Below are 11520 nucleotides of genomic sequence, written 5' to 3'. Positions count from 1 at the left end.
GGGACACCGCAACGCTGTGCTGGTAAATCCAAGGTGTGAGGCCGGAGCTGACAGGCTTAATTATGCATGAAAATCTGTCCTGAATCGATGGGAAAGGACGAAAGGGGCGAGTATTTTTCCCTTTCTGTAGGATTCACCATGCCACCGCCATGACACACCACCGGAAGTCTTCTTCAGAGAAATTGATGGGAGGTGTTGGACATCAGGGTCAAGCTAGCTAGAATGAGAAAGACCACTTCCAGGCACATTCTTCAAATAACAATTATTGACGAAATGGTTTCGAATGAATATATACAAATGCACAGGTGAAATAAAGAACACGTGGGAGGACAAATCTGCATCTTTTTAAAAAGAATAGAAACTAGAAATCCCCCTTTGTTCAAAGTTGTTTTCTGTATTATAGCCCCTTGTATAGTTTCAGGCAGCTCGCATCTGCTGTTAAGGCTAAGTAAAACGGTCAAGTGGACGTTAAAACACTCGGAATCACAGCGACAACCGCACATAGTACTTGATTGAATGTTCCGCTCAATCAACTGCAACCGTTTTTCGTGCGATATTCTTTCTGTTTTATTTTGAAGTAAGATTTTCAGTACTTCCGCCGCGAATGTGGAAAACGCTGGCACATTGGCAGCTCGTTGGGCGCGCATGCGTCAAGTACGATCAGGCCTATCAGAATGTTTTCAGTGTCAAGAATGGATTTCATTGTTTTTATTAACAATTGTTAGTTCTCCTAAAGGTTTCCACAAAAACAAAAGCACACAACATGGAGACTTAACATTAGCAATTACAATTAGCCACTCAATCTTTTACGTTTCCAATGAGAAAAACAGATTTAAAGGTTATTTGGACAACAAAAAGTGTCACCTGGCGCTGGTGTTTCTAAAGCGGTAAAGCGGAAGTAAAAGAGACACGGCTCAGTGTACAATGTTTAAAGATTAAATACGTTTAACACAGGGACTCTTGCTGAATAAGACAATGGCAATAGACAAAGTCGACATAATGTATGCTGACCATCTGGAAATAAAACTTATAATGGACCATGGCAGTGGGGCGAGAACCCCTGAAGCTTCGACCATGGGGACTATGAAAGCAACAGCAACACTTTTATCAGGATAATCAAAATCAAGATCATCAAAACCATCGACATATTTTACATGTGTTTATCTTCAATACAACAGGACGTCCAGTTTCATTCAAGTGAAATGAAATAGTCATCAGACGCTGGGGACATTGAGGTCATGTCCTCTGTGTTGGTTCTGGCAATTTGGGGCTATAACAACCAGAGAAAGAGTTTGAAATCTACAGTTTCACACAAATTGCACACGGGCTGCGTCCGACAAACGACTCTCTCGTTTACTATTTGCTATTTTTTGCGTTAGAAAACATTTTTGTTTTGTTTATGAGAACACTGTGTGAATTCGTATGCGAGTGTTGATGGACGAGCATTGGATCGATGATGAATTGTGATACTTGGAAATGCAGTGGAACAGTGAAAGCCGTACAGTTGTGGATCTCGCAATAACCTACATACAATTATTATATACAATTACATACAGTTAAATGCGTGGATATGTGTCAATAGATTTGGCCTGTTGTGTGAATTTTAGTGTCAGATCAGATGGGTTCATCTGAGCATGTGTACTTCAACGTGCGCGTGTTCATCATGGGTGTAGATGTGGCGGTGCGTGGTGTCGGACTAAAATAGTGTTCTGTAACGTTACTCCGTACTCAAACGTCAGTAGGCCTACGTCTGTTACAGTGCACATGCCCCCGACCCACCTCCCCGGCCAGACCATCTCACCTGTGAGGGTCAGGAAGAGCTTCTACCCTCATGCCGCCAGGATCCTAAATGAAGTCACGGCAGCTACAGTTAGCAACAGTTAGCGGTTACTTAAGCAACAGGTAAAGCTATCTGTCCATCAAGAAAGTCTGTAGATCGCAGAGAGTTGAGGCGGAGCGGACAGCGTGTTTCGTGTGTACTACACTCATGAGAACCAATTTTGCCTGTTGTTGTTGTTTCGCACTTTAATGGCCACCTGCTGAGGTTCAGGTGGAATTAAATAAAGAAGGCCCCAATAAGCCTGAGGGTGGGAAAGAACCTGTCGGGGGGGGGGGGGGGGGGGGCAAAGCAGGAAGCTGACAGAGAGAGCTGCTGAAAATGCAAAAAAAAAAGTATACCAAGAAGCAAAGAGATTGCTTGAAGAGAATTTTGACAATCAGCTCATGATTGCTGCTGCTTGCTTGGAGAATTGTTTTTGAATTGGAACCCTATCAAGAGCGAAGACAGAAAGGCTTTGCATGCCTTTGCAATTTTCCTTGGAGGATGTTGCAACACAATGCAAGATGTTGTATTCTCGGACGAAATGAACAGCCCATCCAATATGAAATAAGTAATAATGAAACTTCCCTTCAGGCTCAGGGAGAAAATGGAGACTTGGAGCCAAGACCCAAGTTCAAACAATTGCTTGATTTCACAGACAGACAAGCATGAATTGCATTTGACCCTTTGTTTGGGGACATCCAGGATGTTACTCAGAGGAAAAATGCTAAACAGCATTTATCAACCAGCATCAACTCTGGCCATGGTCTCAAAGGAAGCAGTTTTGCATTTGTGACAAAGCACGAAGGCGGTGATGAACAGGGATCAAAATGCTAAACCTGACAGCAAGACAGCTACTATGCACAAGCTCCGTCTGTTTTGCGCAGGAGGTCACGCTTCTGAAGCCTGTAAGATCAAAACGAATCACACAAAGAAAAAGATTGATTGTTTGAAAGCGCATGGAATTAGTTTTGGCTGTCTAAGAAAAGGCCATCTCAGCAAACTGACTGTCAACGGAGGCTCAAGTGGGAAGTGTGCTTGCCGAAACGTCCGACATGCACAAGAAGAATGAACGATGGGCCAAAAGAAGGACGGGCCAGTGGTCATGAGACTTTACGCATTGTCCCGATACAAGTGAAAGTAGCAAACTCAAATCCGATTGCTCAAACTTACTGGACCAGGAAAGCACTGCAGTCTTTTGCACTCAAGCGCTTAAAAACAGCAGTTTGAGCGCTAAGGAAAAGAGACTAAGAATCCCATTAAAAACAATGGGCCAAAAGAAACTGAATTCGTCAAAGGTGTTGAAGTTAGTACTACTGACGGTGAAGAGTGTTATGAGTTACCCAAATTGTATACTCAAGAGGAAATCTCCCAAATGTTCAAATGGAGAGAGAACATTCCCATAAAGAAGCCACAGGAGGAGCGGCACACCATCCAAGAAAGGGCCCTATTTGTTCTGCGTCATGTCAAGGTACACCCCGCTCAGTGTGCTCAATCAGATTTAGACAGGAGCCAGTATCTTTCATGGCAGGTGGTGAGGGAATGTTTCACCAAGAGAAGGTTGACCCATCACACAGGGATTGTCTCAGGTTCCATTGGTGGCCTGGAAGTCACACGACCCTTTGTGGGACGGTCAGTGCACCTATTTGGAGCCACTTACCATCACCATCATCTAGCCGCGCAGGTTATGCTCTTGTTAAAGCTGCAGATGATGATGACAAGGATGGATTCTCTGTTGAAGCCATTGACACAACGGTTCAATTGAGAGAGTGTTGGGAATCCAGTGACATGTGGAAGACGATGTCTTCGAATTTCAAGTCACTCTGAAATCCCAGTCAGTCACAAGGCGAACTTGCTACAGTAAGCTCTGTACTGTACATGTTCCACTTGGATTTCCTTCCCTGTTTGTCTTTACTGCAGCTACAGCTCATTCTGCAGGAGCTGTGCAAACTTGATTACGGATGGGATGAGGACATTACAGAGGCCCTCGAGAAACTGTGGCAGAAATGGCTCACAGGATTGAAGAAGATGGAGGACTTTAGCATTGATCGCTGTATCTCGCTAAAGACATTTGGATGCATTAAGTCTGCACAGTTGCATCATATCAGTGATGCAAGTGAAAGTGGGTACGGTGTTTCACATACCTTAAGATGACAACAACTATGTGCGAGCACAGAAGCTGACAAGGACAAGCAGCTACAATTGGTTGAAAAGAAAATGAATGTTTTAGGACACTGAAATAAATCTCGACACTCTCTAAGGACAATCTGGAAAAGGGCCCGAAACAGCAATCTTGTGTTTTTGCCAAGCTTTCCTGGAAGAACTGGAACTTTAACAAAAAAAAAAAAAAAAAAAAAAAGAACAGCTCATTGTATAAGCTGGATCCACTTGGTTGAGAATTAACTTCTGAAAGTTGAAGGACGCTTGAATAAAATGGAGGAAGCAAAGCACCCAACTGTTGTTCCAAAGAATCACCATGTCTCCAAAGTTATACTCAGAGAGATTTATCAACAGGTTGGTCATGGTGGAAGAATCTATATGCTGCCCAGGTGAAGAAAAAGGTATTGGATACCATCTGCAAATACAGCGGCGAGGAGTATATTCCTGACCTTCCTTCATTCACGTATGTTGGGGTCTGCTGCTTTGGTCCTATAGAAGTAAAAAAGAGGACGTAGCCTCGTAAAACAATATGGACTTTCTACCCCCCCCCCCAAAACGGAGCACACCATGGAGGAGTGTGGGAACAATCGATCAGAACACTTTGCGTACAATCACGAAGCAAAAAACTCTTGACGACGAAGGCCCGGCAACAATTATGTGTGAAGTAGAGGCAGTTCTTAATAGTTAACATACGCCGCGCGAAGTAGAGTAAACGAACAGCCGACTCCGAGAGGGTCTTTTAGTACATCAGTACAATTCCTTTGAACGATTATAGCATGAGACTGCAACACATAATTTTTTTTTCAAAAGTCTGAATACTTTCTGTCCGGTGATATTCCATATTTTTCTTCATGTCAACAAATCCCATGTGCAGAGCCACATCAAATTATTTTTATCTACAACAATACTTGCCATCCATTGTCGTCATACCTGCACTGGGTGACACGTTCCTTCATTACCATGAGCACACACACACACACACACTGTAGTTTATTTTGACTCAATCCCACACACACCGTCCTGCTGCCCAAAATACCCACTAGAGCGTCATATATGTAGATTAATCCGCCACTCTAAATAGTACCCAACAAATGCACCATTTCCTCCCGTTTGTTTGATAAAAACTACAATGAGCAGCTGTTTTAGGAAATACCTTTCTTTTCTTTTTTTAAGACGGAAACTATATAATAGCTGTTTTTAAAGATTTACATCTTCAGTGTAAACCAATAGGCTGGGCACAATAAAAGCACAATACTGTATTTGTCCCACCCTGTCTATGGTTTTATATGTCCCTGTGTGTAACCAATTCTCACAACTATGGTCTTCTACAAATAAAAATGTGTGTGTCTCAGTGAAGTCAGATACTACCTGATTCGGGTTTTTTTTTATGACCAAGACACATATGTAATGAGATACACTGTAAGTTGTATGTATGGGCTAATAATTGAAGTGTTGTACAAATATTGCTGTTTCTGTTTGTATCTATTAAAGTGATGTTTTTATGTTGAGGACTCTTGGAAGAATAGCCCAGTTGGGCTAAAAGAGATCCTAATAAAAATCTAAATTAAAATGTAAAAAAATATTTTTAAAAATCATTTATTGAACTGAAACAATACAGTTGCAAATCTGTTAAGGCACATTATTACATCTGCACAGATGTCATGAGTGACTCAAAGGCAAGGTTGTCAATAACTTAATGGAAACAAACAGGGTAACATTCACATTGAAGATGGAGGAATTCGGATTCTACACATTCTATACTTACATTCAATAAGATACTTTAGAGTTGCATTCAGCTGTTCACGCAAGGCAGGAGCAAAACTGGATCTCACTTTTCATACACGTCATTCATACAGATGGGAGTGACTGCTGGGTCAAAGAGTGGTAAGTGTGTGAGACCAGGCTCATGTTGCATTGACTTGAAATATTTAGAACAGCACTGAGTCGTAAAAAGGAAAACCGTTTTTTGACCATTCACCTGTTTTAAGACACCTCTTTTAACACCTCTGGTCAAACTTGGCAAGCTGTGCACGAGTCCTTTGGTATGCATGACATTGCATAATTTTGTAAGACATCAACGTCCATCTGCAGCTCTAAAAAAAAAAAAAACAGGATTAAATGGATGTCGTCTTTACTCTTCTGAAGGCACCAAGGAGCAACTGTTCCTCTGCTCAGTTTGATTTCTTCTTTCTGCATCTTGAATCCCGCTTAAAGCAAAGAAACATGCTTTCGTTAAGACTAAAGCCAGTCACTGGTCTGCAGAGGGACGGATGTCAAATGATTGTGGGGGGGGGGGCAGTTTCAGCCCCATTCAGCTTGTGAGTTCATGTCTTTTCAGTAGAACTTCTATGTCTACTCAATAGCACCAGGCCTGGTGGCCACGTAGACAAAGACAACGATGATCAGCACCACGACAGCCAGCGTGGGCAGCACTATAGTGGCAACCTGCTGCCGGGCTTCCTGCATGGCCTGCTTGCGCTCCTTCTTGTCCTTGGACGTTTCTTTCTTGGGTTTGCCTTTGAGCTGCCTCATGATGTTCCCCACGACTGCTCACTCCACGCCTTTGCTGTGCTCACAGGAACCTGAAAGAAACAGAAAGTGCCGGTCATGTTGTGAGCAACCAAGCATCAGATTCCTGGAAACAGACGTCGGGCCTCACGTGAAAACATTTCCGTATTCTTCTCCTGAACCTCTCATACTTTTTTTTTCTGCCGGGTTTGTTCGTACGAGTGTTCCAAACGGATTCAGAAAACTCTCTGAACAGAACTTAACTTGCTAATACATCCATTTCAGCCCGATGCTGAAATGACACCTGTAAGATATGATTGTTAGCATAATCGACGCCCCCCCCCAAATTGTGTTTCATTCACAAAAATGACGCCCAGGAGTGGAGGGAAGAATGTCACACCCCAGGACAGCTGTCGGGGTGAGAGAATTTGAACTGTAGCATATAAGTTGCCGTTCCAACATATGTCAATATGATCATATCATGACATGAGGCAAGAAAAAGGGAGAAAAAAGGGGTAAACAAGACTATGAATCTGGTGTGTAGAAAACACGTCTTCAGAATGCCACTACATCTCCGTAACCAGTAGCAATTACAATCTTTGTCTCAGTGAGATTCTTCAGTGCTGACTGCAGTGACCCCACACTGTTGGAAAATGAGGACTACAACTATGTCTACCCACAACTGAATAAGCACTGAATCAGCCAATAGTGGGCCTTCAAAGGGGACGTGTCACAGCTGCATCACACGCGCCGTCATAATTAAGGCAAATAGTCAAAAACATGACATCCTACACGCTTTTCCTTGACCTCGATGGAAAACGCCATGAGGTCGAGGAAAGATGTGAAGGAGAATTCATCCAACTGCACTTATTATGCGTAATTATGCGATAGCGGTTATTGAGGTGGGTCTGCCGTGGTCGCTTTAAATGTTGCTGCCGCGAGGAATTGTGGGACGGCATTGTCTCCTTTCCTTTGCCAAGGATGGCCCAGTGTACCCTATGCTGAAGGAGATTTAAAAAAAAAAAAAGCCACTTAAATACTTCCGGGTCATTTCACTCACTTGGGAACCTTCCTAAGCAAAGAAAGTCTAGTCCGACCGCATCATGCATTGTGTCCAACACTAGTATGCTTTAATCAAGCCCCCAGAAAGTGCGCTGGGCGCCTTGAAGCCAATTTGACATAATGACCAAACCGTGCAACTGCAACTTCCAGGTCCGTCCCGTGACGCACGCTGGCCCAAAAAGACGTTTCCCCATAGGCTTACATTGTGAAAGAGACGTCTGTAAATCAGTGGATCATATTTCTTGAGGTACATCAACTTCCCAGTGCGAACACTTAAATAGCCCTTATTTGAATCACTATGTCCTAAAAGTTATTTATACATGCATGGCTTCAATATACTGCAATATAACATGCAAGAATACTTATAGAAGATATTTCTCCCACAGTTATCTTAACTATATCAATATGTATATCAAGATATATATATATTATATTGATATAGTAATAATAGTGTATATACTATTATATATTATACTTTTTCCATGTTTGTTTCCATGAGAGGACTCATCAGTCAACCTAAAAATGAAACCTTTCCATAAAGTTTGTGTTTAAAATCATATTCGTTTGTCCATTCTAGTTATTCATTGCCTTTCAAACTGATCAGAAGTCTTGCCCAGCTAATATAATAATGACTTCAACTTGATATATGATTTATATAGATGTGTTTAATGTAGACAGTAGGAACAAACACACTAACATGAGCATTTGATTGTATTCACGTTGAGTCCATCACGTCATGAACTTTTTCCACGTTGTATAGGAAGTGTGGGTTTTGGGACAGACCTTTGTACCTTTGATCAATTTCTCATCGTTCACAAGTGCGTGAAGCCGCTGCCACTGCTGGTCCTGACCAGTCCGAACAGAAGCTGTCGGAAATTGTTTCAGACCAAGCCGAAACACTTCTGCAGCGCTTCTGATTCACTGTAATACAGACACATTTTTGTCATTGCCACGGAAGCCCTAACCGATGCCACATATCCTCTGAAAAACATTTGCGGCTAGCTAATTAAGGCAGTGATGGGTAGTTTATGGACTGCAAAACTTAACGTTAAGTGCTAATATGTCCCCAAAAAACTGGTGGAAATGAGAGATGGCAGCAGGGTTAGCAGTGTGAACTGATCCACAGTGTGGTGTTAAACCACCATCTAGTGGCCTCATGAACACTAGCAGCTGCTTCAAACTTGTATAGGAGAGGACAACGAAAAGAGGACAGAGTGCGTCAATAAACAGGATTAAGGCTGGCAGTCGTTTGTGGTGTCTTTTGTCATGTGGTGAGGCTACATGTGAGCCCAGTTCCTCTTTGCATACGCAGTTTTCCTGTGTCTGGGATACTCTGAGGAAACCTGATAAGAGCCTGGCTGACATTATCGGCCAATTTTAGTTCCAGCATCAGCGTATACGTCGGCCAGTAAGTGGTAAACGATCTCACTCTCGCGGCTCCCAAAGCGCTTCACAGCTAAGTCTCATTCACCCATTCACCCACACACCGATGGCGACTGAGCAACCCGCTCTAACCAGCTCCACCTCCCGTGCGCCAGTGCTAACCACAGTGCCACCCATGAGTACAGATGGACAATGAGTACACACATAAAAAGAGGAACCAGACCATTTTCCCTATCGGCCACTATAATGACCACACCACACAGCACCACACCCATGATCGTACATAACATTTGTTGCATATTACACCCCCCCCCCCCCCCCCCCCCAGAAAATGGAGAAGCAATTATTCTAGCAATGGGCCTTCACCCTGTACAACATCAGCCTACAACAGACAACAAAGTGCAGCATCACTCTCTGCTATAATATTTATGTATTACCAACGCTGTCACTGTGATGTCACGTCCTTTTGGTTCACAGAGACTTAATTGACCGTCCCTTAAGCCTGATTGGCTTAAAGTGCATGTGACACATTTCCAGCTGATCATAAAACATGTTTGCGGATGTTGAATCATTTCTGAATGACCCCCCCCCCCCCCTTCCCCCTCCCCTCTGGCTGCAAACAGAGGGCTGAATGTTTGTAATAATCACCTATCATGAACTCTTAACTACATCATCACTACATGACAATAACATAACTTCACTGCACGAGTGCTAAATACTGACAACCAACAACTTTAACCCAATCTGTGCAGACTGCACTGACTGCAGATCTGCTCAACTGGTCAATGCAGCAAGAGTTTCGAGCGTCTCGTTAGTTAAACATAATGGGGGGGACTGGAAACCAGTAGCTGGCTTGTTGGAGGTCAGGAAGAAACGTGAAACAATCAAAAGCTCTGCGCCATAGTGTTCTGTAAGGTTAGTGAACAGGACCCCCGACATGCAGAAGCTGACCGCAGCTAACATTAGTACCAACACACATGAGGTAGTGCTGGCGTTAGGTAACGACTAGAGTTAGTTCCCAGTAACGTTTGCTAGCTAAACACCGTGGCGTAAGTTCGCGTTACTGGGCGTGCAGGTTAGTCAGTTGGCCGGACGGCTGCCCCAGTCTCTCTCTCTCATGCGTTACACTAAGCCGCCGAGGAAGTTGGTCAACATTACGTTCCCGCATCCGGTGGCTCCTGAAGCTAGTTAGCATGTAGTAACTTTAGGAAATGTGAGCCGCCGACGGCTCAACAAGTCGGGCATGAAGAGTTATCTTACAGACGGAGTCAGAGCTGTGGACTCTTCCACGCTGAGAATTAGTTCGGGCCCGCTCCCCTCACTGTTTCTCCCGGGGTCCCAGACGTCGGGTTTGTTACAGCAAAAAAAGTACAGTTAAGTTCAAAGCCCCTCTGTCCCCCACGGAGCTCGACGTGGCAGAAAGGCTCGTGGATCACCGCTGTCAAGTGTGCGCCAGCGCGAAAACGAGGACACTTCCGGCCAGTACCCTCCAAAATAAAACGCCGAAAGAAGGCGTTGCCGCGGGGAACGTGCAGTCCGCTCTGCGTCACAAAAGCAATAACGGCAAACTGCCTATCAAACATGCCCGACCAACAGAGCGTACAACTTACTTAAACACTTCCGTTGCAATCACTCAACAATAAATGAAGTTTATCTTTATTTATTCCATTATATATATATGTTTACATTTATTGTCACAAATTGTATTTTAATTAGACTTGGCTAGGGGGGGGCCAGTAATGTTGGTGGGCCAACAGTTAGTCTGAGTGAGACAGAGGCAGCTGCCCAGTTCTGCTGTACAGGTCACAGCAACTTACTTTGATATAGTCTCTGGCTTTTGTTTGATATCTGGCGTCCTTAGTGGCCCATAGGACTTCCAGTTTGTACAGTTTCGTCTCATTCACCCGTTCACGCACACATTCACACGACCAACTGGCCCCCATCAGGAGCAACTTAGGGTTCAGCGTCTTGCCCGAACACATGTGGGCAGGGGACCAAACAGTCTACCTCCTGTGCGACAGGGCAAACCACCGCTCCACCGCGCCACCCATAAAATGTCCGGGAGGATCCTCCAGCTCTGGTCTCTCATTTGCCATTCTGAGGCAGCTAACGTGGCTACCGGGCTAAGCCAACTAGCATGCTACAGCTGATCAATAGCATGGATGTATAAAGGGAACCAGATCCAGTGACGGAGGCGAGGCCTCGTGCCTATGAAAGTTGCTCAGTGGCGCATGAAGCTGAAAAATAAGTTTCACTTCCAAGACTTATAAACACAGACCTGCTAGAGGGGTCTGGGGGTATGCTCCCCCTGAGAAGCTGTTCTGTTCTAGTGTTTGTCCCGGATAGTGGGAGCTGTCTCTAGGTGAAGGCTTCACACCAGTTCCATCCTGCACCCGGCACCTGTCCCGCTAACCGACTACGTGCTCCGGATCCTCTCCCCTTTCAGATGTTTCAGTGGGGACATGTCTCTGTGTCCACCAACACCTCGGCTTTCTTCAAACAGCACTTCTGGTGACCCACAATGGAGAGCAATACCATAGTCATTTGTCCCAGCCTAACAAGTCTATGCCCAGTATAAGCCCTGCCTC

Source organism: Enoplosus armatus, chromosome 5 (assembly GCF_043641665.1).
Source record: "Enoplosus armatus isolate fEnoArm2 chromosome 5, fEnoArm2.hap1, whole genome shotgun sequence".
In the NCBI taxonomy this organism is placed as follows: domain Eukaryota; kingdom Metazoa; phylum Chordata; class Actinopteri; order Centrarchiformes; family Enoplosidae; genus Enoplosus; species Enoplosus armatus.
The sequence above is the reverse complement of the archived record's forward strand: the minus strand, read 5'-3'. Positions refer to the sequence as shown.